We start from the raw sequence: 23,233 nt of genomic DNA on the forward strand, positions 1-23,233 counted from the left end.
TTCTTTCTTTCTTTCTTTCTTTCTTTCTTTCTTGAGATAGGTCTTTGTGCAACAGTCCAAAGATGTCTTGGAACTCGCTTTGTAGACCAGGCTGGCCTCAAACTCCGGAGTGTTGGGATTAAAGGTGTGTGCCACCACACCTTGAACTCACAGATCTGTCTGTCTCTGCCTCCCAAGTGTTGGGATTAAAGGTGTGTGCCACCACACCTAACTACTCTCTTTTTTATTTTAAGGACTTTATCCTTTTTCTTTTCACTCCCAAGCCTACATATATTTTTAAACACACTCTAAACTGTTTAGAGGTTTTTTTTTGTCTGAATCTATCTTCACTGTATATCTCTCTTTTTCTGACCACATGAATCTTTAATTTGCTAAGCGATATGGCTAGGATTAAAGCTGGGACTTTGTCCGCTGGATCCACCCCATTCCTTAGCTTCCTGAGAGTCTAGCCTCGTGGCAGAGGTACTGGCCAGAGCCGTGTTTATTGCCACAACTCTGTGGTGTTTCAAGGTCCCTGCCACCACCAAAAAGCATGCTATCAGCTACTCATAAACACCATTTAAGTGTTTGGTGGTGGGACCTCATAAAAGAGCAGCAAGGTCTTTGCAGCTAAAGCTGAGCCAGGCAGCCTCTCTTAAATGAGATTCACAGAGCAAACTTGAGAAATTGCTGCTATGAAGAAGCCATGCTTAACTCTGTTATTTTGTGTCTAGAATTACTTCCCAAGCTCTCACAGGTTTTCTGTGGATGCAGTTGTCCACACGTTGGGCTTATAATAAGCAGCTGGAGAAATGGTTCAGTGGTTAAGAACACTGAGTGAACTTAAAGAAACTGAGTTAGATTTCCAGCACCTACATAGGGGTTCACAACCACCTGTAAATCCAATGCCAAGGGCGCTGACTTTTTTGGCCTGGAATTAGGTACACAGGTGGCTCAGAGGCACACATGCAGGCAAAACACCCAGATACATAAAATATTTTGGGGGGATTTTCAAGGCAGGATTTCTCTTTGTAGCCCTGGCTGTTCTGGAACTTGTTCTGTAGGCCAGGCTGACCTTAAACTCACAGAGATATGCTTACGTCTGCCTCCCAAGTGCTGGAATCACCACTGCCTGGCAAAAAGTAAATTTTAAAATTCTTAAAAGTGTGTTAATGTAATGAAGCTGCAGTTAACAGACAAAACTAGGACTGTGGAAATAAGGAGAAAAAGGTCCAAACTTGTTCATGAAGAACAGGCAGGTTTAGTGGTGGTAGACTTTGGTGCAGGAATTGGTCTCTGAATTTGAGGAGGACCAATGCTCCATTGCAGCTGTCCAAATTGTCACTGGGCTCTATCCAGTCCTCTTGTCGTTCATGCTTTTTATTTAGCTTGAGTTTGGGGAGTGGTCTACAGAGAGTTCTATGAGAATAGAAATTATACGTGCATGAAAAGTTACCCATACTCCTCATGTTAGAGGGGGAAAATGCTGGTTTTTTTTTTAAATATGAAAGAATGCTTGGAGTTATGGGAAAGTTGTAAACTTGGCAATGACTAATTCAAGCCTTTCGGTCAATTAAGTGAATTTTTATTTCAGCATTTGTTTTATTTGGAATCCACTGTAATCGTCATTGAAAGCATAGCAATCTTCTTATTTTTAAAGCACAACACAAATACCATTGAACACCAGGGCGAAGGACAAGAACGTCAAGGGCTTACCTTTGACTGGTAGCAAATATTTGTTGCTCCATTTCTCATGCTGGGTTCGCTGTTTGCTTGTGCTTCTGTAGGCATTTCCTCTAGTGTCTAATAGGTCTGGTCTCCAGTCTGTTTTAAATGGTGCTTGGAATTTGTAAATATTATTAATATTTTAACATTTCAATAAAAAGTGGACAAATACATTTTCTTCTTCCTTTTGGCCAATGGTCCCTGAAACTTGTGTGGAAGCTGTGGCCATGGCAACAGTGCCTTGGAGTGAGGAAGGGCAAGGCGCACTTCTCATTCTTCCACCTTTGCTTTAGAGGAAAGGCACAGCTTCTTAACTGGCTTTAAAACCTACCAAAGCTTACAAATGACCCATTGCTCCAACTGTGGGAAATCTGTGCACTTTTTTTTTTTTTGGTTTTTCGAGACAGGGTTTCTCTGTGGTTTTGGAGCCTGTCCTGGAACTAGCTCTGTAGACCAGGCTGGTCTCGAACTCACAGAGATCCACCTGCCTCTGCCTCCCGAGTGCTGGGATTACAGGCGTGCGCCACCACCGCCCGGCCCACTTTTTAGTTTTTGAATGAAATGGAATCTGCGGAAAAATGTGGACTGATTGCAACTTTAAATGTGTAGCCCATACAACAGATGCCTTTAAAGAAAAGAACGGATCTTTCCCAAAACCGTATAGTGACACTTATCTCCAAATAGTGAAGAAGCCTGTGAAAAATAAGTGTAGAAGGATTGAGGAGATGGCTCAGTGGATAAAGTTCTTGCCACACTAGTATGATGGCCCAAGTTCGGATCTCCAGAGCCCATGTAAACACTCGATGTAAGGCTGCCTGCCTGTAGTCCCAGTGCTATGGAGAATGGAGGCAGGAGGATCCTTGGGTCTTGCAGGCTAGCTGCTCTAGCCAGTTGGTGAGCTCCGAGTTCAGTGAGAGACTGTCTCAAAGATTTAAAGCAGAGAGTGACTAAGGAAGGCACCAAGTAGTAACTTGCATGTGCACACTAACAAGTGAGCACACCTCCTCACACCCTCCAAACTAAAACACATGCTCAATTAGATGGCATGCGCAGTAAAACTGAGACTGTACAGAGAAGATTGGCATGGCCATCCATGATGATGGTATGCAAATTTGTGACGTGCTCCATATTTCTAAAAGAACTAAATAAGGTTAGAAACCTGTACTTAATTAATGATTTTTCCTGAGTACGAGATTATCAGATATACTTTATAGCTAACCTTATTTAACAAAACTTAGACTGTGTTACATTTAAATGACTGAAAATATACTTTAAATGACTTATTTAATTAATATTTTACTGAATAGTTATGTTGCAGGTGTTATGCTGAAATTATTAAAATAAGGCATCTATTATCTGAACCATTTATTCTGAGTATAAATTGTTGTCGGTTCTTCTAGAGGAAAGGAGCCAGCGGACATTTCAGCTATACTTATTATTGCATTTCATGGTAACGTTGAAAATAAGTTTTGAACAGTGCATATGCTAGTGCTTCAGACTCGCATATTAATACAAGTAGGGGAATAGTAACAAGGCGAATGGGAAGTCTGAGCCGATTGGTTACCATCACAGATGTTTCTAATTAAGGGAATACTTAGAGTTTATTCCATCCTCGATTTTTTTTTTAAGGTGGAAGAAAGTATCCTGAAGAACATGATTAAGGGGTGGTTGCCATGACAATCACATCCAAAGCAACTGAAAGGAAACAATGAACCCATGGAGATCATCCATTTTGATTGATTCAACTGGTCATTTAAGTGCATTTAAACAGCTGTTGTCTCTGTTTTTTTGGTTTTTCACTTAATTCACTCAATTGATTAGCAACTTGGGGATCCTTTCAGCTTGGCTGGAAGTAATGATAGGGTCATTGCTGTCTCTGAGCAGAATACTTTGATTAAACCTGAAGTGTCTTAAATGTCTCAAAGATGAAATGTCTGGCTTATTCCAGAATAACAAAATGGCATTTCTAGTTTGACTTATAAATTTGTCAGAATAGGGTAAGGTTGGCATGATTTATTTGAAAGTATAACTGACCCTAAAGTTTTCAGTTTTAAGGTTACTTTGCTGTCATCAGATGCTCCTAGGGCTTGGCTGTCATTCAGTTTTCAGTCTTTGTTTCGCACAATATTGTTGACACGGTCTGCATTATGTCTGTTCAAAGCCATACTTCTATTCTACATGTTGAAAACTGCACACCAATAATGCCTACTGTATCTTTATCCTCAGGCTCCCAACTAATGTTAAGTGAACTAGTGCAGAGAAGAAAGTGAAAATGCAAGTGTCGTTCAAGTCTCGCTGTCATCTTTCTCTTTGTTACTGATGGAAAAACTGAACTATGGAAGATAGCTCCATTGGGCTCAGTGGAACCCCAGTATATGAGCTTTTGCTTCCTCAATCTGAGTCTTTCTCTCTTCTGCCCTCTGGAGGGTGTCAGGGAACATGAGATGCAAGGACTTCTGAAATGGATAGCCAGTGTCCTGGTCTGTTTAATAGAAGGTCTTCGGCATTGTGTAACTGGTAGCCCCTCCCTACGCAGCAAGAAATTGTATAGATAGCAAGAAGGCATTTGTAAGGCCAAGATCTTAGGAGGGAAGCTACTTGACTCTTTTAAGTGGAGAACCAGATTCCTTTTGAGTAGAACCCCGTATAAATTGCACCTGTCTCCAGGAATAATCAGTTCTGGAAGGGTGAGATAAAATAGGGTATTGAAACTAGAGTGTGAGGAATTCAAGTTTGAAATTAAAGTTGGGCCGAATCTAAAAGAAGAATATATTTGGTATCAAGTATTTGTGGGAGCATAATAAATTGTTCCCCCAGTTGATAGAATTTTAGCTGCTTGTCTGCTGTATGTAAGAAGTGACGGCTGTGTATCTAATGTTCTGTGAAGAAGAGCTGTGTGTGTGCCATGCTCATTTGATTGTTTGCCTTTGGGAGGCTGCTTACTATTAGGAAGTTCAGAGAGGTTGGGCAGCTAATGGAAGGGAGAGCCAGTGTTGCACCTCAGCATGTCTGAATCTGGCAGCCTGTCTGTAAACAGCTGTGACATGCTGTAGTCTTTTGCAGCTGTATGAAAGGGTGTGGTACCTTCTAGAAACAGCAAGTTTCAAGTGCGGGTGAAGGATAAGATTCTTTTTTTTGTATATGCATGCTATACAACATAGGTAAAAATAAGAAAGAACGTTTTTTTTTGTGCCTGCCATTATGAAATATCAAAGTCCGTTAGCACAAACAAAAATGTAACATGAAATAAATAATGCAATATTTTCCCCCTGTGTAGGTGGGAAGAGGAGTAAAGGGTAGTCCCTGAGTTGTTTTTTGTTTTGTTTCGTTTTTGAGACAGGGTTTCTCTGTGTAACAGCTGTGATTTTCCTGGAACTCAACTTTGTAGACCAGGCTGGTCTCGAACTCACAGAATCTGCCTGCCTCTGTCTCCCGAGTGCTGGGATTGAAGGCGTGCGCCACCACCACCTGACCTGAGTTCACTTCTAAACAACTCTCTTCGAATGTTAGTTCTTTACCACTGAGACAGATTGACCTTGCTTTTGACTTGGCCAACTAAAACCCTGTTCTTTTAAGTTAACAGTGTGTCCATTTGGACTTCATAGTTGTCCTTAACTGTGCCAGTCATCATTAAGATCTCGTAAACAGACAGATCTATAAATGTCTATATTAGCATATAGAACTAAGTGCACCAGCTCTTGTCTGGCACACACAAAAAATGACATCTGTAGTTACTGCTTGTTTGATAATCAGCCTGGAAGTGGTTGTGGGAGCACAGGAGGGATTTCAAGCCTGATTGCAATCCCTGCTTTATGTTTGTCCCATTGAAACTTCCTGAGAGCCTGTTCTGGGTGTGGGAACAAAACAGTTGGCAGCCGATTGTGGTGACACATACCTGTGATGCCAACAGTGGGGGAGGTGGAAGCAGGGTGATCCTGAATTTGAGGCTAGTAAAGATTACACAGTGAGGTCCTTTCTCAGATAAACAAAACCCAAACAGGATCCTGCTCAGGGAGAGTTGTCATTTATCAGGTTCCCTTTACAAGTGATAGAAGGTATCAGGGGATGCCTATGGGATGGTGGGGCAGCTGCCTGTATGCCAGGAGGACATTGTGTTGTGCATGTCTATCATGGGTAGAGCAGCCGGGGGACACCTGTTTCCTAGGATCAGGGCATCATTCTCATTGGGAAGAGCCTGCTATCTAGCCTGCATCCTAATCCTGTTGTTGGTGGGAGATAACTTCAGTGGTCACAGGGTACTTCATCTCCATGACAACACCTAAATATTCCTCTGGTGACTTGTGCTGTATACTCTGGCTGGATCAGAGCCCTCCTGTGGCAAAATATTCTAAAGATGTTAAAAGAGGAAGGAAAAAAAGTCTCAACTAATAAATGTATTCTAAACGACTGAATCATTTGTTTTGATTACCCGGGTGATTGCCAAATGTTCATTTAAAACTGAAATAGGCCATGAGCTCACCCCCCTAACAATGCTGAGAGTTTGAGCTAATACAGCTTGATAATGAGGGAGCCGGATCGACTGCCAGGGCTAACGTTATATGATAAACAGACATTTGGAGAAATATGCAGACCATCTTGGCTGTTTCCCGGTGACTCTTCGGGTTAGAAATACAAAGGAGAATGTGTTGCCATGCGTCTTCTCAAAGGAAGATGATTTTTTCCTTATTTCTGACTTTTCTTCTAAAAAGTAATTTTGCTAATTTTTTTTTCCAATTTAGGCAACCAGTAGCTGTGTCCAGCCCTTCTGGAACACATCCTGTGTGAGGTAAGAGCTACTAATTGCTACAGATTCTTATGCTGATCTCTAACTTTCCAGTTTGTGGCATTATACAAAGAGCTTTGTTTGTTTGAGAAGTTTAAGAAGGTTTATTTTAGTTGGCCCAACCAGTATCACTGCTTACCCTAAATATTAGCTCTCTGGGGAATGCCTTTTCAAGCAAAAACCTCATTTGCTTTGAATTTGAGAACTTAAAAGTGAATGTGGCAGGCACCACCGAACTTGAAAAGAAAGAGCAGCCCAAGTTGCAGGGTGAACAGTAGGGAGCAGGAAAGCTGCGGACAGCAAACCCTGGGATGAGTGGAAGAAGACTCCTGGTGGTGGCTGGAAACCTGGTGCTTTGTGCCAGCCGAGGGCTTCAGGCCCAGGAAGCTTTCCGTCCTGGGTGGAAGGAGGCATGTCACTGTAAGAACCCGGTGCTAACACCACCAAAGAGTGTTTCTGCTGGGTCACCGTAACGTGAGCCAACATGCGTTTTCTAGTTTGCCTTCAAGTTCAAAAACAGCCATGGACCATGAACGTGGTGCATGTAGCCACACGGTCTGGACTTTTTACTGTTGGCATACATTGGCGAGATATCCTCTGCTTCCTTTAGCTGGTCGCTGATTTATGCTCTGTGGCAATTCAGGCTTCCTTATTTCTTCCCTTGAGAGAAGGGACATCCATCTTTGAAAATAATTGGAGGGACATCTGAGAGAGATCTACGCCAGGTACAAGGCAAAAATGAGTGCTTCCTCTTGTCCCCCAGTCTCTGTATTTATAGGAGAGACATGGTATTTGCAAACCCTGTACCTGTTGAGATTTCTAGTTTTCTACATGAAAAGGTCGCTGTGCTGGCGCCTTCTCTACATAGGTAAACCTGCTAAAGTCCCTTTTTCCCATATTCTTTTTGAACATTACAGAAACATGCAGGGTTATACTGCTGAATCTTGTTCTTCCTTTGATCTGCTGAGCTCCACTGTGTGCCAAGGCAGGAATTTTATACAGAAGTCAAGCATTTTAGAGGCAATATTCTTCAGGTGTAGGGCATACCTAGATTATTTTTTCCTTTACTGTAAGAAGACTGAAAATGGCTGCAATTTCTGCTACCTCCATAGTAAGCAGGTGTAAGCAAAAAAGGGGGTGATACTGGCTGCAGATACAGCTGTGTCTAGGGCCAAAGGGAAATGCTGCATTTCACACCCTACTTTTTTTTTTAACATTTTTTTGGTGGGGAGAAAGTTAAATCATTCAGGAAAATGGAGTTTTCAAGTTCCATAGGAGGATGGTTAAATTTTAAAATGATATGTCCCTTTTTAAGATTTATACAGCATTTATCTTCCACAAAATTTGCAATTCTAGGCCTTGACATTACTCCGTTTGGCTGCCATCAGTTTACAGAATTATTTGGCATACAGTTGAACACAACATAATTCTTTTATGAAAAATTCTAAAGACAAAAATTTTGTGTTTTGGGTGTTTTACCTGCATATATGTCTGTGCAGTCCTGAGGAGACCAGAAGAGGTTGCTGGATTCCCTATAACTTGATTTGCAGTCCCTTGTGAGTGCTAATCAAACTTGGGTCCTTTAGAAAAGCAGCTTAGCCACCCAGCCATTTCTCCAATCCTCACAACGTACTTGTGGCAGACACATGAGCTGGGCTAAATAAAGTACTTTAATTCGTACTGTGGAAATGATAATATTGTTAATGAATTGGATACATCTCACATTTAGGAAATATTTGTATAACTGCCATATGGTTATTTTCATTATTGATCTGGCAGGGTTTTTTTTAAAATATTCACCAAACAAAAATTTCGAAGACAGTAGTCATAGTGATTTGATGTGTGCCATTGATTTTGATGTGATTTCTCTTCTTGGAGCCCACATAGTCTGCATACAAATCAGCACAGATGGACTACACAGGCTTAAAGCGTTGAGAACTCTTCCATCTAGAGCTCTAGTCTCACACTGGTAGGCTGGATCTGGCACAGAGAGGTGTTCTTTGAAAATGCGAGTGCGTTGCCAGCCTTGAAAAATCGAGAGCTTTCACACTCTTAAACATCCACATTGCCGTCTCTTGAAATAGCAGAAGTTTTGGCACCACCAAGCGTACGTTCCCATTTGGCTACAATAGGCTGCAGCCAAATTGCTGCTGTTCCTTTGGGGAGAGCACAGGCTGCAGCTCTACAGTCTTCGGGACACAAATGGTGGGGGCCTGTTGGCACACTAGAACACCTTGCTCACATAGGCACTTGGCTTTTCAACTTCACTTGAAGATAACATTGTGGGTGCAAAGTTCCGACTGTCCTTTCTTGCAGATCATTTGGCTTATTATTCTGGCCTGAGCCATCCATGTTCATTTTAAGGAGGTGCTTTAAACGGGTGGCAGATGAACCCTAATCTGGTGGTACCTGATTAAGAGGAGCATCAAAACGCATGAGTACTTTTGTTTTTTTTAAATCTTATTCTGGAAGATTCCTGTGGTCTCTCTCAGGGCTTCTCAAACTTGAAAGTGCACATTGTGACATAGGACTGGAGATCCTGCTTGTCACACTGCTGCTTGTCCGAGCCTCCACTGTTCTCAGTCACAAAAGGGTTTTACTCTAAAGCGACCCAGAGATGAAAAGCCTCATGCAGATCCATTGTTGTTCCTTTGGCTCAAGAGAGGGCGAGCAGTATCCTCTTACAAAGGCTGGCCTCGGGTCAGTCTTTCTCAGCTACACCCGAGGTCCCTTCTGATTGCAGCAAGGTAGTTTAAAAACAAAACTAGTTTCAATAAAACATATCACATGTAGAAGATAAAGAAAACTTGTGTAAGTTTTTATTCTACATTACATGCTTCTAGTAAAAATGTTACTTACGTTAGAGCAGAAGAATTATGACTTGTGGATAGGAACTTTAATTATCTGAGAACATATTTATGTGACTTTTGGACTACTTTGAACAAAGACCACAGGAAATAGGCTAATTATCAAGTCTGTAGGTGTGAAATTACCATGTAAGCTGTAATGAGATAGAAAAGTCAGAAAGAAGATAGACCAGCAGATTCATATACCTCCGTCTCTTCTGTGAAACGGTATAATTTTAACAAAAAGGAAATCATGCCCAGAAAATTGGTTGCACATAGGAAAAGATAATTTCAATATTATGTACAGAAGTCGTGCAGGTAGTGAGGTCTTCATAGGCCTGGCATGAGGTGCATGTTCCAGAACTACTGGCTGACCGAACTCGTCAGGAGGTAGATGGCCAAAGCCATTCATTCACATTACATCACAACGTGAGTAGATGCATGAAAACCCATCTAGCCTTAGTGAAATTTAAAGACAAACAATTGAAATGCTAACCAAGCTCAGGCCCACCCTTAAAACAAGAGAAAGAAGTGACACAAACTAACTTGTAAATGGCAGGAGTCAAATATTAGTAGCTTTGAATCTTGTAATCCTGTTTGAGGAAGGGTGTTCTAAGCAGATTATCCCTAGAACAGGAGAAAAATGACCCATGTTTAGGTATCCATCACAGTGTTACTTGTAAGAATAAATAATTAGAACAAATTTAATTGTCCAGCATTAGAAAGGTGGCTCATTTATTCAACAGGTACATTTTTTTCAACATTAATCATTGTACCTGCGGCTCTGTGCATGCTAGGCAAGCACTCTACAGCCTTCTTTTTGCTTTATTTTGAGACGGTCTCAACAAATTGCCCACACTGGTGTTGGCACTCACTCTGTAGCCCAGGCAGGCCTTGAACTTGCGATCCTCCTGCCTTATTCTCAAGTAGCTGGGATTGCAGGCCTAAGGCTCAACAAAAACTTCTGGTTAAGTAAATTTTGATGGATCTGCAGTGGAATGCTATAAATTTCTTAAAAATTTAGGTTTTGATGTTTGCTTATTAATACGAAAGAATATAACAAAAGCTTGCTATGGTACAGGCTACAAATTGTGTGTGTACGTATGTATGTTTGTATGTATGTATGTGTGCATGCACACACTCACGTATCGTGGTTATAACTACAAGGTGATATGGATGTACGGACAAGAACTGGAGGGCATGTGGATGAATGTAAGTACCATTTTATTGCTACCATACAGTAAGTAAATGACTATGAAACATGGCCTTTTGGCCCTGGCTAGAACACTGAGTTCCAATGGTACAAGTCTTCCTTGTGTATTTTTACCCCATCAGCTCAAATTCCTGTATCTGTTTCTTCTTCTGTGTTCTTGGTGACCTCCATGACCAAGAACATATATTGTGTTCTAGAGCTTCATGATGTAGGCCAGTACAGGGGATGAGTCTTCATGTCTAAAGGTCCAGTATACGCTGGAGAAGAATCTTCATTTTGTTCTAACCAGAGGGCGATGGGTATGTAGCCTATCATCTCCATTCCTTGCAGAAGCCTGCAAAATTCACTTTATGGCTAATGGTCCTTGCCTTCCCTTCTGCCATGCTCTCTGTTTCACACGAACTTGTTTGCTTTTTAATTAGGTCAGTTACTTCATGTCTGTTTTTCTTTTTTGATATGGTTTCCTCTGGCTTGGCACCACATATTTCCCCCACGTCATTGCCTCTAGAGCTTCATGTTGCAGGCATTTTTCAAGGGGAATGGAGAGCACATTGCTGGGGAGGGGAACTCTTGACTCTCTTGCTTGCCCTTTGCTTGCATGAGCAATTCCTATTTCTTTTGGGTCTAGTTCTGTTTGGTTTTGGAGTCTTCACAGTTGGTTATGTTTGGACTAAAAGATACTTCCGAACAAATAATGGTAAGTCAGATCCGTCTGGCAAAGGTGCAGCATGTTTGTTAAGGTTACTGGTTTATTTATCTCCCCTGTCTCTATGGTGACTAAATCTGAGTCTGGGATTTAATGGACTTAATTTTGACCTTCTGTAACATCTCCTAACTTTTCCCAGCCTTTTACTGAAAAGGAATTCATTTTCACTTGAAGAAAGAAATGCACTTCACTTACAGAAGGACTTTTAACCAGACTCTCAAAGGTGGTCTCTCTAGAGTTCTCGATTTTTTTTTTCAATTTAAAAATTGTATATGTTTTTTTTTTAAAAAGAATGCCTTATGTGGATGAGTGTTTGCTTCCCCTCTATAGTGTGTGTGTGTGTGTGTGTGTGTGTGTGTGTGTGCGCGCGCGCGTGTGCGTGCATGTGTACATGTACATGTGTTTGCTTGGTGTCCGCAGAAACCAGAAGAGGGAATCAGAGCCTCTGGAAGTAGAGTTACAGTCTGAGTTGCCATGTGAATGCTGGGAATTGAAGGCAGGTCCTCAAGAGCAGCCAGTGCTTTTAACTGCTGGCCATCTCTTCAGCCCCCAGAATTTTTGATTTTTACAGTCCTCAGTCAGAGTACACATCAGCAACACACATATGTATTCAGTACTACTGGTGTCCAAAGAGCAATTTTCTTTTCGGTGAAATAAAGTATCTGTTAGTTATTATGAATGAACTATTCTTGTCAACATATTATTAGAGAGCTTATTGTAACAATACTAAGTCAAAGGGAACACTGATTATACAGAACATACTTTATTTTTAAAATTATTTCTTACTCATTATAGGATTATAAATTTACATGTTCATAAATGCTTAGACTGTATCTCAGAGTTTAAATGGGTTGAACTGCACCATAGATGCCACAAGAAAAGTTTAGTTTGACCAGAATTCCCATAGAAGTCATCTTTGGGTACTGACATTCAAATCCATCATTTCTTCTGTACCTCACTCATGTGAATAAAGACATAGTGTCTGTCTGAGGAAGCTAGAGTCAAAACATGTTGGACCTCAGTTGCTTTAGATATCATACAGCACTTTTCAGTCTCTTTTATATGGTTGTAGGGCACCTCAGAGGCATTCCAGTGTCGGGAAATGCAATAATTTATCCAAAATAAAGCAAGAGTATATTACTGTATTTATGTCTAGTACATAATGGGTTGTTCTACTCCTGAAAAATGTCTATTTTAGGTCCTTTCACCTTCTCTAAGAACAAACTCACGTGAATTTTTCTTAAAACCCAAACACAGAAATCAGAAATGATTAATAAGGTTTGCAGCAAGGGCTGTAGCAAGGGAAGCAGCCTATGTTCTTCTGACCTTGCTCTGCAAGCATAAAATAATAGAGCTCAGATTTATTATCAAGTTTAACTCAGGTCCAGTACATATTGGTAAAAACAAACTTCTTCTGAGATATCAGAAAGTCTCCAAGACGTGGAAGTTGTTTTAAGACCTTGTCTGTCTGTCATCACCTCTTCTATTAATAGGTCAAAGCCTTGAGAAGCAGCAGCAGATGCAGGCTTGGAAAGATCCACGCTTGTGAGATGAATGTTGGATACTCCCTAGTTTCTGGTTTTGAAAACTTGACTCACCTTAGAAACAACTATGAACTCAGTAAATGTATTAGGTCAGGTTCATAGGTGCATCTTACAAATGTCATTCTGGCCATATGAGAAGTGTATCTGAGGTAAAGATTTTAGGGAAATCACAGATTGAGGCCAGAAACCCTCAGTAACACTAAAAATGAACAATACTTCTGCCATCTTCATTATCATTATTCTATCACTTTATGTCACATGGTGAAAGCCCAGTGTACTATGCTGGTAATTGTTATAACTTACGTATTTCATTACTTCTTTCATTGGTAGTATTTCAGCTCTGTTTAAAACAGCACTAAGAATGAAGCCAATTTAAGGAGACATGGATGATCTCTATAGAATACATTCAGAAGGATAGCCACATTCTCTTGTCTTGTTTGCCAGGCATAGACCATCTCTCACTGAGGATATCCAACTCTTGGCTAAATAGTTTCTTAAACTGTTCTTTACCTGAAGAGAAAAGCTATGGTACATAGGTATTTAGTGTTTATTAGTGCTCGTCATTGAGTTTTGTAGGCATCTCTTAAATCATGAGTTTTATATGTGTGATATAACTAGTTCTATACATTATTCAAGACTTGGAAAAATAATTTGCTGAAAGTATTCCATGGGTTTCTTTCCTAGAACCAGTAGAGATTTTGTGAACTATGGTGAGCATTTACATACATAATTACTAGTGTATATTGCCTAGGAGATTTATAACCCATTTTGCCTTTTTAAATTTTTTTGTGTGTGATGGCTATTCTTGCTTGTGCTATTTTGCCTGCATGTATGTCTGTGTATCTTGTGCCCACAAAGGCCAGAAGAGAGCATCAGATTCCATGGGACAGAGTTACGGATAGTTGTGAGCTGCCATGTGGGTGCTGGGAATTTAACTCAGGTCTTCTGGAAGACCAGCCAGCGTTCCTAACTGCTGAGCCATCTCTCCAGTCACCTGTACAATGGTATCCTTAGCTCCTTTTAATGTTTCAACTTCAGACTAAGTGGAGATGATGTATTCCACCCTTTGCACTGGCTCACATGACAGGTAGAACTGGGAGACAGTACAACATGCTCTAGTATTTTTGAACCCAAAGTGTGTTCCCAGCCCTATCTTCTGTACTGCGTCAATCTTTATAAAACTATACAGGTTCTTGACCTATTGGCCCCTCTCTGTTTCCCCTTTCTCCCTCTGAAACTGTTCAAATCATAAAGAGTAAAGGATTTTATTGATATTTACTGTCTTAGATTGCATTCCCCTTTCCACAGGAAACTGGAAATTCCCAGGGAACAACACCCCTGGTAATACTTTAGTTTCTCTACATCGTTTATTCTCTAGTGCCAGGGCTTTGGTAAACATTGTCTAGTGACAAACTGAACCAAAGGCTTTATATCACTTACTGATGATGGCGTTACCTGGTATCACACAGAAAAGTCTCAGGATCTTTGTTTCGCTCCCTTTTCCTCCAGTAGCCACATTATTGACGCCATGGTAGCTTTCTGTTGCTTGAAAGAGTCTTTTCTTTCTCATTATAACGCAGCACTGGCCCATTGATTTTATTAGGATCTTCAGAGAGGAAATGAGAATTCCAACAGCGAACGCTGGTTCATATCACCTGGATCCTATAATTAAACCTTTTACTACATATGGCTTATCATATCATCTGACTTAAATTTTTGGATGACTTAACCCTAAACAAACTGTTGTAGATTTTATTCCATGGCTTCAATTTTGACATTTTAATGATGCTATCACACTTGGCTCAAATCTTGGTGTTTGTTTTGGTGGTGTCTAAGAAGAGGTACTAACTGGAGTGGAAATATGCACAATTTTCAGATTCTAGGGATTTTATTTCTCCAGCAAGTATACAGACACAGATACTGTTCTCTTTCCCACCATGTTTCATTATTTTGTGGTTTTTTTTTTTTTTTTTGCTATTGAGTCTTGGAAAGCCGACCTAGGAAATACAGTTAGGGTTCTTTTCATGTGAATGATTTTATTTGAAATCAGACAGTTGGTATTGAGGAGAGTAGCACACAATGTTAGTCTTAGGTACCATAATGTATGGGAGGGGGGAAGCTAGAGTTAGATATTGAGGCAGGAAGTCACATGAGGAAGTTGGGTTTTTTTTGTTTTTGTTTGGTTTTTTTGTTTTTTTGTTTTTTTGCTAGTGTGGTATTACTTTTTGTATGAAGTCTGCAATGTGGTTGGGTTTATGGTACCTAAACTCCATGGATTTAATAAGTACTAAGAGTACAGAAAGTCATTCTAGTTTGATTATAGCTCATAGAACTTTGAAATTTACAGAAGTGTTTTAGAGGTTGGACCAATACTTGACTTACATTTTGAACATTGTATTATTTTAAAAACCTTAAAACAACAGACACATCCGACTGTGTTTTGTACTGTTTTAGCATTCTGAAGGAACACTTACTGATTGACTTTAAAATAAAGTAAGTAAAGGTTATTAATGTCAGCCTAAAAAAGTTTTGCCTGGCACTTACTAGTCATCCATCAATGTCAGTGTAGCATTTCTGTTGGGAGAGGAAAGACAAAGGTCTTCAGAAAGGCCATTACACTAAAGCCATTGGTGTTAAGGTATTGGCCTGTGAGATCTGATGTTACATTTGGGTTTCCAGTTACAGTGAGCACTTACCCATCTGTTATATTTAGTCTTGTCTAGTGCCGTCAGGAATCTAGGAAAGGATGAGTATACACTTTAAATTTGAAACAGCCATAAAGAGGGATATACAGTTAAGAGGTTGGAGGCTGGCTCCAGCATCGTCCCTCAGCTGGGGCTATGAATGGATTGGGAGACTTTATTAAAAGTTTGAGCATGCATATGTGCAGCATTGCTGTTCAGTATGAGGTTTTTAGGGATTCCCCATTTGTGCCAGCAGAAGCTTCAGGTGGGTTTGGCAGAGTCCTTGCCTTTAGAAGCAGTGGCACTCACTCTGCTTCCTTCCATTCCACACGGCACTACTCGCCCATGGTCTTAAATACCGTTTGGAAGCCACCGTCTGCTTGTGCCGACTTGCATTTACGTTTTCACCTTTCTCCCATATCCAGGTCTCATAGCTCAGGCTTGCTTTCACCTTACTATGCAGTTAAGAGTTACGGATGACCTTGAACTTCTGGTCTTCCTGCCTTTCCCTGCCCAGTGCTGGGTTTACAGGTGTGTGCCAACACATGCACTTTTAGGCTGTGCTGGGCATTGGATCTTATGCCTGGGAGGCAAGTACTCTGCTAACTGCATCCCGAGAACCATATAACCATAAACCTCTCCCAACATTTGATTGCGAACATTTTGTATATTTTTCATCCGTAGTCTGCCAGTAACAACAGTGTGTTCTGCTTGTTTATACTGTGTATGTCTATAGGCCAGTCTGTTTTACTTGGGGCTATAGTTTAATGTAAAGCTAGTGGATTTCTTCAGCAGTTAACTTCAGATATTTTATACACGCAAAGTCTAGCTTTTTTTTTTTTTTTTTGGCTTTTCGAGACAGGGTTTCTCTGTGGCTTTGGAGCCTGTCCTGGAACTAGCTCTGTAGACCAGGCTGGTCTCGAACTCACAGAGATCCGCCTGCCTCTTCCTCCCGAGTGCTGGGATTAAAGGCGTGCACCACCATCGCCTGGCTAAGTCTAGCTTTTTGAACACTGCACTAAGGTTCCTAAAGTGGCATAGCATGCCATGAAATAAAATATATTCTTCAACTTTACTTTTAAAAGTAATAGTTTTTCTGGAATTCTGACATAGAGTTGATAAAAACCCCACTGGCTCATTTTAAAACTGAAACTCATTCTGTGCCCGAGACTCTGATGACTTCTCACTGAGGCAGGATGTGCTTACAAGTTTCATTTTCTCCAGTTAGAAGCTAGAAAACTTCTTATAGAGAGGTAGGATCATCCTTAAAAGAGCTGTTGTCATCAGATGTTGCTCCTTCCCACCTCCCACCGTCCCTGTTGCATTTGGAAGGCAGGAGAGCAGCTAGATTGGTGTGTGCTGGATTCAGTCCCAAGCCCTGCTCTTAAAGTCAGAGTGTTAAGTGCAAATTATTAAAACAACACTTGCTACAGTTTGAGCAGAGAGTGCGGGATGGACATGAAAGGTTTCGATGCATGGCGTTTTGTACCTGTTTATGCAGAGAGCTCTTCCTCTATTCTTCCAAAGCTGTGTGGGTCCCTCATTCCATCCCCCAATTGGCCCATAGGGCTGACTGGGCATGCTTCCTTCTGGAAGTCTTCACTAGTGCTCTTGAGGGAACTGGCAGGAAGACCCTTAAAAGCATTTCTAAGTAGTTTCCCCCCACCTCCTGTATGGGTTAATCTTCTGCTTTCCTCTTTGGTTTTGACCGCTGTTGCTTGGGTTGAAAAATAGGCTTGCTTCTGTTGTGTCGGGAGAGCATGAATTTAAAAGAATTATACATAAAGATCTATATAAACTTGACCAACTACTTCAAACAGACACATGACTCTTTGCTGCCTGTAAAAACTCATTGGCATGGTGGGATTATGTGTACTCAGGTCTGGAGAGAGACTATTAGGTGGCAGCATGTTTGATTCATCTACCACTGACTTGCCCTTTGATCTCAGAATGTGACTGACTTGTCCTGTGATGGCTTCATAATCACCCATAATAAAACTGATTTACTATATATAGTGTAAGAGTTGAGTTTTAACCTATATCTAGTTTCTGTAATAGGTCAAATGTATGAAAGATTTCATTAGAATTTATGTATGTACATTAAGCTTTCAAGACAGATTTATTTTTACCAATAAAAGTTTGCATAGAAATACTTCGTATTCTGTAGTTCATATGTACAGTACCATATTTCTATAAATGAGTTGAAAAGATTGATATGATCTATAAGACATATGTTTAAAGTATTTAAAACTTGATTACACTATGTGATTTGGGCTTGTAGGAAGATGGTAAGGGTTCTGGATTTATGCTTACAACAGGTGACAATACTTGAGCTTCTATTCTTAGTTTGACCTCACCCACTTCTCTAAAGGCGAGGTACTTAATCTAATGTCTTGGTTCATCCATCTGTAACACCTGTAATGCTGTTCCATTAAAAGAGGACCTGGTTTACATTCGCTAGCATCTGAGGATTTAACTTAGAAGGTGGCACAGAAGTTCAGATTGCTGGGTAGTGAGTGTCTGTTTGTGTGCCTAATGACAATCTTGACAAATTACTAATTACTACATTTAGAAAGTTACATCTCTGGAGGGAATTGATATTTGATATTGTTGTTCTGTGTGTTCTAAGTTACCATCATAACAGTAGGAAAATAAACCCCGTCCTGGCTATGTTACAGAGGGATTAATCACTTCTTCAAGTCGTTGCTAAAGCTCTAGTCCTTTTAAACAACTGAGAACAGAAGTGTTCCTTTTCTTATTGCCTCTTCCCCCAAATAAAAGTCTTACAACTAACTTTAGTTACACTCCTTCACTTGTTGAAGTCTTTCCAAATTACAGTCTTTGTAAAGAATGAAGGATGGAGCATGTCAATTACTTAGAGCAGCTAAAAATACCCTATACAAGTATGTAGAGGAAAGTGCTTTGATTTGTACATCAAAGCGAAGAACCAAAATTGTGTGAGCTTGCCTCGATACACTTGTTCCCAGCTACTTGAGTCTTTGCAAAGACTCAGATGCTATCTAAGTACAAGAGGATTGGAGTAGTTCAACTCTGTCTGAAACTAAAAAAAACTAGATTACTATTTTCTAAATCCAATGGACTTGAAAGTTCGGGCCAGCATGAGGGAGAGGATTCTTACCACAGAGATTCTTGCCCCCCCCCTTTTTTTTAAAATTCATAAGCACAAAGTTTGTTCCAAATTAGTCATTCTATAATTACTGAAAGATGCTTGTTATTTGGCTTGGCCATGTATTTAATAAATCATATAAACAACGGAAAAACTTAAATATTCAAAGCTATACAAAATAACTTAGTATTTCAAACTGGACTGATGTAGTCTGTAAGGTCTCTCTCTTTCAGAGCACTCTAGATACTATGTGTCTTTTTTTAAGGGGGTAAAAGAAAGGGCGCTTTAAGGCATCCCTGAGGGTAATCCTCTTGGCTGGATCAGACTCCAACATTTCCCCAATGAGGTCAAAGAGAAGCTTGTGTTCAGCATCCTGAGATAGCATAAACTCCTTCAGATCTTGGTCTTTTCATAATGATCTACTTCAAGGGTTTGTGCCATGTGATACACGTGAGTCATGTGCAAAATGAGAATATCTACTTAGAACAAAGCTTAATTAATTTATGAGTTGATATTAGATACACAATATTGAGCACATACCATTCGCTCAAATAATTATACAGGGAAAGCAGGACAGCCATCAATATCACCATTTCATCTATGAAAGAAAATTAGTTTTCTGGTAAATAACTTGGTAGTTTGACCATCACATTTGTGGAGAAATTGATTTCAAGACTGGAGTCTCTCCTCTAGGTACAACACACTAAAGCCAGAAAAAAAATGCTCATTACTCTTATTTCGTTAAATAAAAACTTAAAATGAATTTAAGTTCAATCTTGTTATCTCAATCTAATTGTACTAAAATTTAAACTGATTTTTTTGTTTGGTTTTTGAGACAGTCTTGGGAGGTTGTCTGAGCTTGCCTGTTACTTGCGCTATATACTAAGCTATCCTTGAAATTGTGGTAACAGTCCTGCCTCTGGCTCCCAAGTGCTCGATTTATAGTTGTGTGCCCTCAGCCCTTGCTTATATGATTTGTGAACTTGTTCAGAGAGATTGGAAATTAAATACCTTATTTTACATTCCTGAATTCATGTCTTCCCTGTACAGTTCCTGATCCAAAATGGTAATTTATATGAGTTGTAAGTATGTATTTATATAAGCTTAAATATGTATTTGTGGCATTAAATGGGGAGCTACTTTGAAGGGAAATAAGAGTAATTAGGTTTTCCTGTATTTTCAGAGTCCTGGTTTGCTACAACACTCCATCCACATCAGCGTCTAGCAAAAAATAGTGTGTGTGCTTTTAAAAGAGTTCCTTCAGAGTCTCCCACTATCTCGGACTCTCACAACCTTTCTATCCCCTCTTAGAGATCTCTGAGCCTTGAGGAGGAGGTGTTTGATCAAAAACATCCCAGTTTTGGTTCCGCTGATTTATAAACATCAATCCTTCTCTTGCACCCACAGTTAATTTTTTGTAATGTTTGCTGTGAAATTGGAGTGAAGGGGCTGGTGGCATTTCCTTGCCTTGCGCATCTGTAGAAACGGGTTAATCAGTCACAGATAGTCACGGACCTTCCATCCTTCTTTCAGTTCTTCTGTGACCTTTTAAAAAGCCAGTGCCTGTTTCAGAAAGGATTGAACGTTGAGACTCTAGGAGTCAAGGTACTTTTGGGCTTTGAAGCAGAAACAATTGCAGGCTGAACTGAAAAGTTTCTGAGGTAGATGTAGTTGAAGATTCCATGACAGACTTACATAATGAACAGGGCTGCTACTCTGTTTTCCCAGCGTGCAGGTTAAGGTCAGACCTGTGACTCAGAGTTGTGCACTTTCTTGGTAGTATGCATCAGTGACATGTCTCCAGTCTCATCCCAGAAGGGCTTGTGCCCAGCTCAGGTTGCTCACATTTTAATCCCCAGCTGGGAGGCCTCCTTTTTTTTTAATAGATAAAGAAAACAACATGAACATTTGGAAGCCAAGTGCTTTAGAGGTTTTCAGCCTAAAGACTTAATGAACACCAAGGCACCCTCTTAATTGAGAAGTAGCTCTTAGTTGCCACTAATGCCTCCTGGTGTGGCTCTGCATGGATATGTGGTGTGTACATGCTTAGTGATGTGTTTTACTAAGTTGGATATTTTAAATTCATTGCCTTTGATTTACTGTAAAGAATGCAGACTTGGGATCAAAAGCTACTTACTCTCTGGATTGCTTAGTAGCTAAAGGTGATCTTAGCATAGTTGGCATAAGATTTCTAGATGGCATCTTCTGTATGTACAGAAATAATCTGCCACGTCACTAGGTTTTGGGAGCTACTTCATCCATTTGAAATTTCCATTTGCTTATCTTATTTTTTTCTATTACTTTTTTTTCTTTTGGTTTTTTGAAACAGGGTTTTTCTATGAAGTCCTAGCTGTCCTGGATCTTTGTAGACCAGGCTGGCCTCAAACTCACGAGATCCACCTGTCTCTGCCTCCTGAATGCTGGGTTTAGAAGCATGCGCCACCACTGCCTGGCTCATCTCTTCCTTTCTTTGTGATCAAAACTCCCATCCATTTAGTGCAGCCAACTCTTCTTGACTCACTACATTTTTAGTTGGTACACCCCAGCTTTCTTACAGCACTGTTTGTCATAACAAAACACTAGAGGAGCCCATTCCCTATGGAGAGATACCTTGCTCAGCCTAGGCACTTTGAGGGGGGTGTCTTGGTCCTGCCTCAAAGAGGTGATGGGACAGACTATCCAGGGGAGGCCTTACCCTCTCTGAGGAGCACACAGGGAATGGGGTAGGTGGAAGGTAGGAGGAGTGGGAGGAGGGAGGGGCAACTGGGATTGATATAAATAAATGAATAAATAAATCAAATGAAAAGGAAACACTAGAAATCCATAACTATAAACAATGGACTCGTCTATATCTATATCCATATCCATATCTATATCTATCTCCACATGGCTACATACTATATACATATGAAAAATGGGAAAGCTCATTATGTATTGACATGGACATTTCTCCAAATATAAATTCCAACAGAATAAGTAGAAACAGCAAGGTAAAGAGTAGAATATATAATAAGCTACCTTTTGTCTTTTAAAAACAAATTAAAATATGTAATATCTCCCTCTCTTCACTGCAACCCCTCCCATGTTGATACCCCAAACTCCTTCTCAAATTCATGGCCTCTTTTTGTTTAATTAGATTTTTTGGTTTTTGTTGTGTTTTGTATCAAGACAGGGTTTCTCTGTAGCTTTGGAGCTTGTCCTAGAACTCGCTCTGTAGACTTGGCTGGCCTTAAACAAACAAACACACACACACACACACACACACACACACACACACACACACACACACACACACATATAATGGGCTCTTGAAATGGCTTAGCAGGTAAAGGTGCTTGCTGCCTGGCCTGACCACCTGACTTCAATTCCTGGGACTCATGGAGAGAACCAGTTCCCTCAAGTTGTCCTCCGATCTCTGCATGTGCACACACCAGCCAGTAAAGAAATGAAAGTATGAAAACTTAAAAGCACATATTAAAAAACCCTCATGCAAAAAGATGCTCATAGTAGCATTACTTATACTGGCCAAAAAGTAGAGATGACTCGCATGTGCCCTCTAACACCTGGATGAATAGTGCATTGTGCATCTGGACACTGGAGTAGCGTTCAGCTGGGAAACAAAGTAGTAATTGATGTTTAACATCCTTGAAAATACCTAACGGAAGAAAGACAGTGACCGATACCAGACACAGAATACCACTTGTCTTAGAGTCAATATGGTTGTGATGAAACACCATGACCAAAAGCACATTGTGGAGGAAAGGGTTTATTTAGCTCATGGTTCATCATCAAAGGTAGTGAGAACAGGAACTCCAGCAGGACTGGATCTTTGAGGCAGAAACTGATGCAGAGGCCATAGAGGGGTGCTGCTTACTGGCTTGCTTAGCCTGCTCTCTTACAGAACCCAGGACCACCAGCCCACAGTGGGCTGGGCCCTTCCCCATCAAACATTATTTAAGAAAATTCCCTAGTCAGATATTATGGAGGCATTTTCTCAATTGAGGTTTCCTCCTCTCAGATGTCTTTAGCTTGTGTCAAGTTGACATAAAACTAGCCAGGACACTACATATTATATGATTCCATTTATATAAAATGTCTGAAATAGGCAACTCCATAGAGGCAGGAAGTAGGCTTGTTGTTGTGAGGAGCTGGCCTAGGGTGTGGAGGGTGCTGGTGGTGGGGAGAAAGAAGAGGGACTGCTTAGAAGACCAGACCGTTTTGGGAGTGGTGAACATGCTCCGAAGTTAGTGTGGATGGCTGTATAACTGTGTAAATATGCTGTAGACCTGTTGAATTGAGTACACTAACAGGGTGGGTTCTTAGCTTGTGTTCTTTTTATAGTGTATTTGAATAGATAAAGACCAACTTGATGAAGTCTGGAACTTGGAAGCTTTAGCAATTACTGTGACCTGTAAAATCATGCACAGCTTCTTGAGTTTCCACCCAAGAAATATTATCATTCTGAAATATTTTTATGTACTATTACTGATAACTCCAGAGGACTTGATGTCTTTGAACTACCTTTACTACCATTCACCAATGATTTTTTTTTATTTTATAGAGGAATACTATTAACTCAAATGAATCCCTGATTGGTGGAAGTATAGGGAAAATAGGTAAGGCATT

At 40.4% G+C, this 23,233-nt stretch overlaps 1 protein-coding gene and 1 non-coding gene across 2 annotated transcripts in view; both read left to right on the top strand.

The window, feature by feature from the left end:
- The window catches only part of Fhl1 (four and a half LIM domains 1), a 61,490-nt gene that overhangs the window by 13,984 nt on the left and 24,273 nt on the right, over nucleotides 1–23,233 (top strand). The window contains exon 2 of the mRNA XM_005358490.3: nucleotides 6,444–6,490. The gene's annotated coding sequence lies outside the window, so the exon portion shown is untranslated. The remainder of the gene's footprint in view (nucleotides 1–6,443; nucleotides 6,491–23,233) is intronic.
- Nucleotides 2,733–2,838, top strand: LOC113457471. Its single transcript, XR_003378033.1, has one exon. It is a non-coding gene; the product is annotated as a U6 spliceosomal RNA (small nuclear RNA).

Source organism: Microtus ochrogaster, chromosome X, assembly GCF_000317375.1.
Source record: "Microtus ochrogaster isolate Prairie Vole_2 chromosome X, MicOch1.0, whole genome shotgun sequence".
NCBI lineage: Eukaryota > Metazoa > Chordata > Mammalia > Rodentia > Cricetidae > Microtus > Microtus ochrogaster.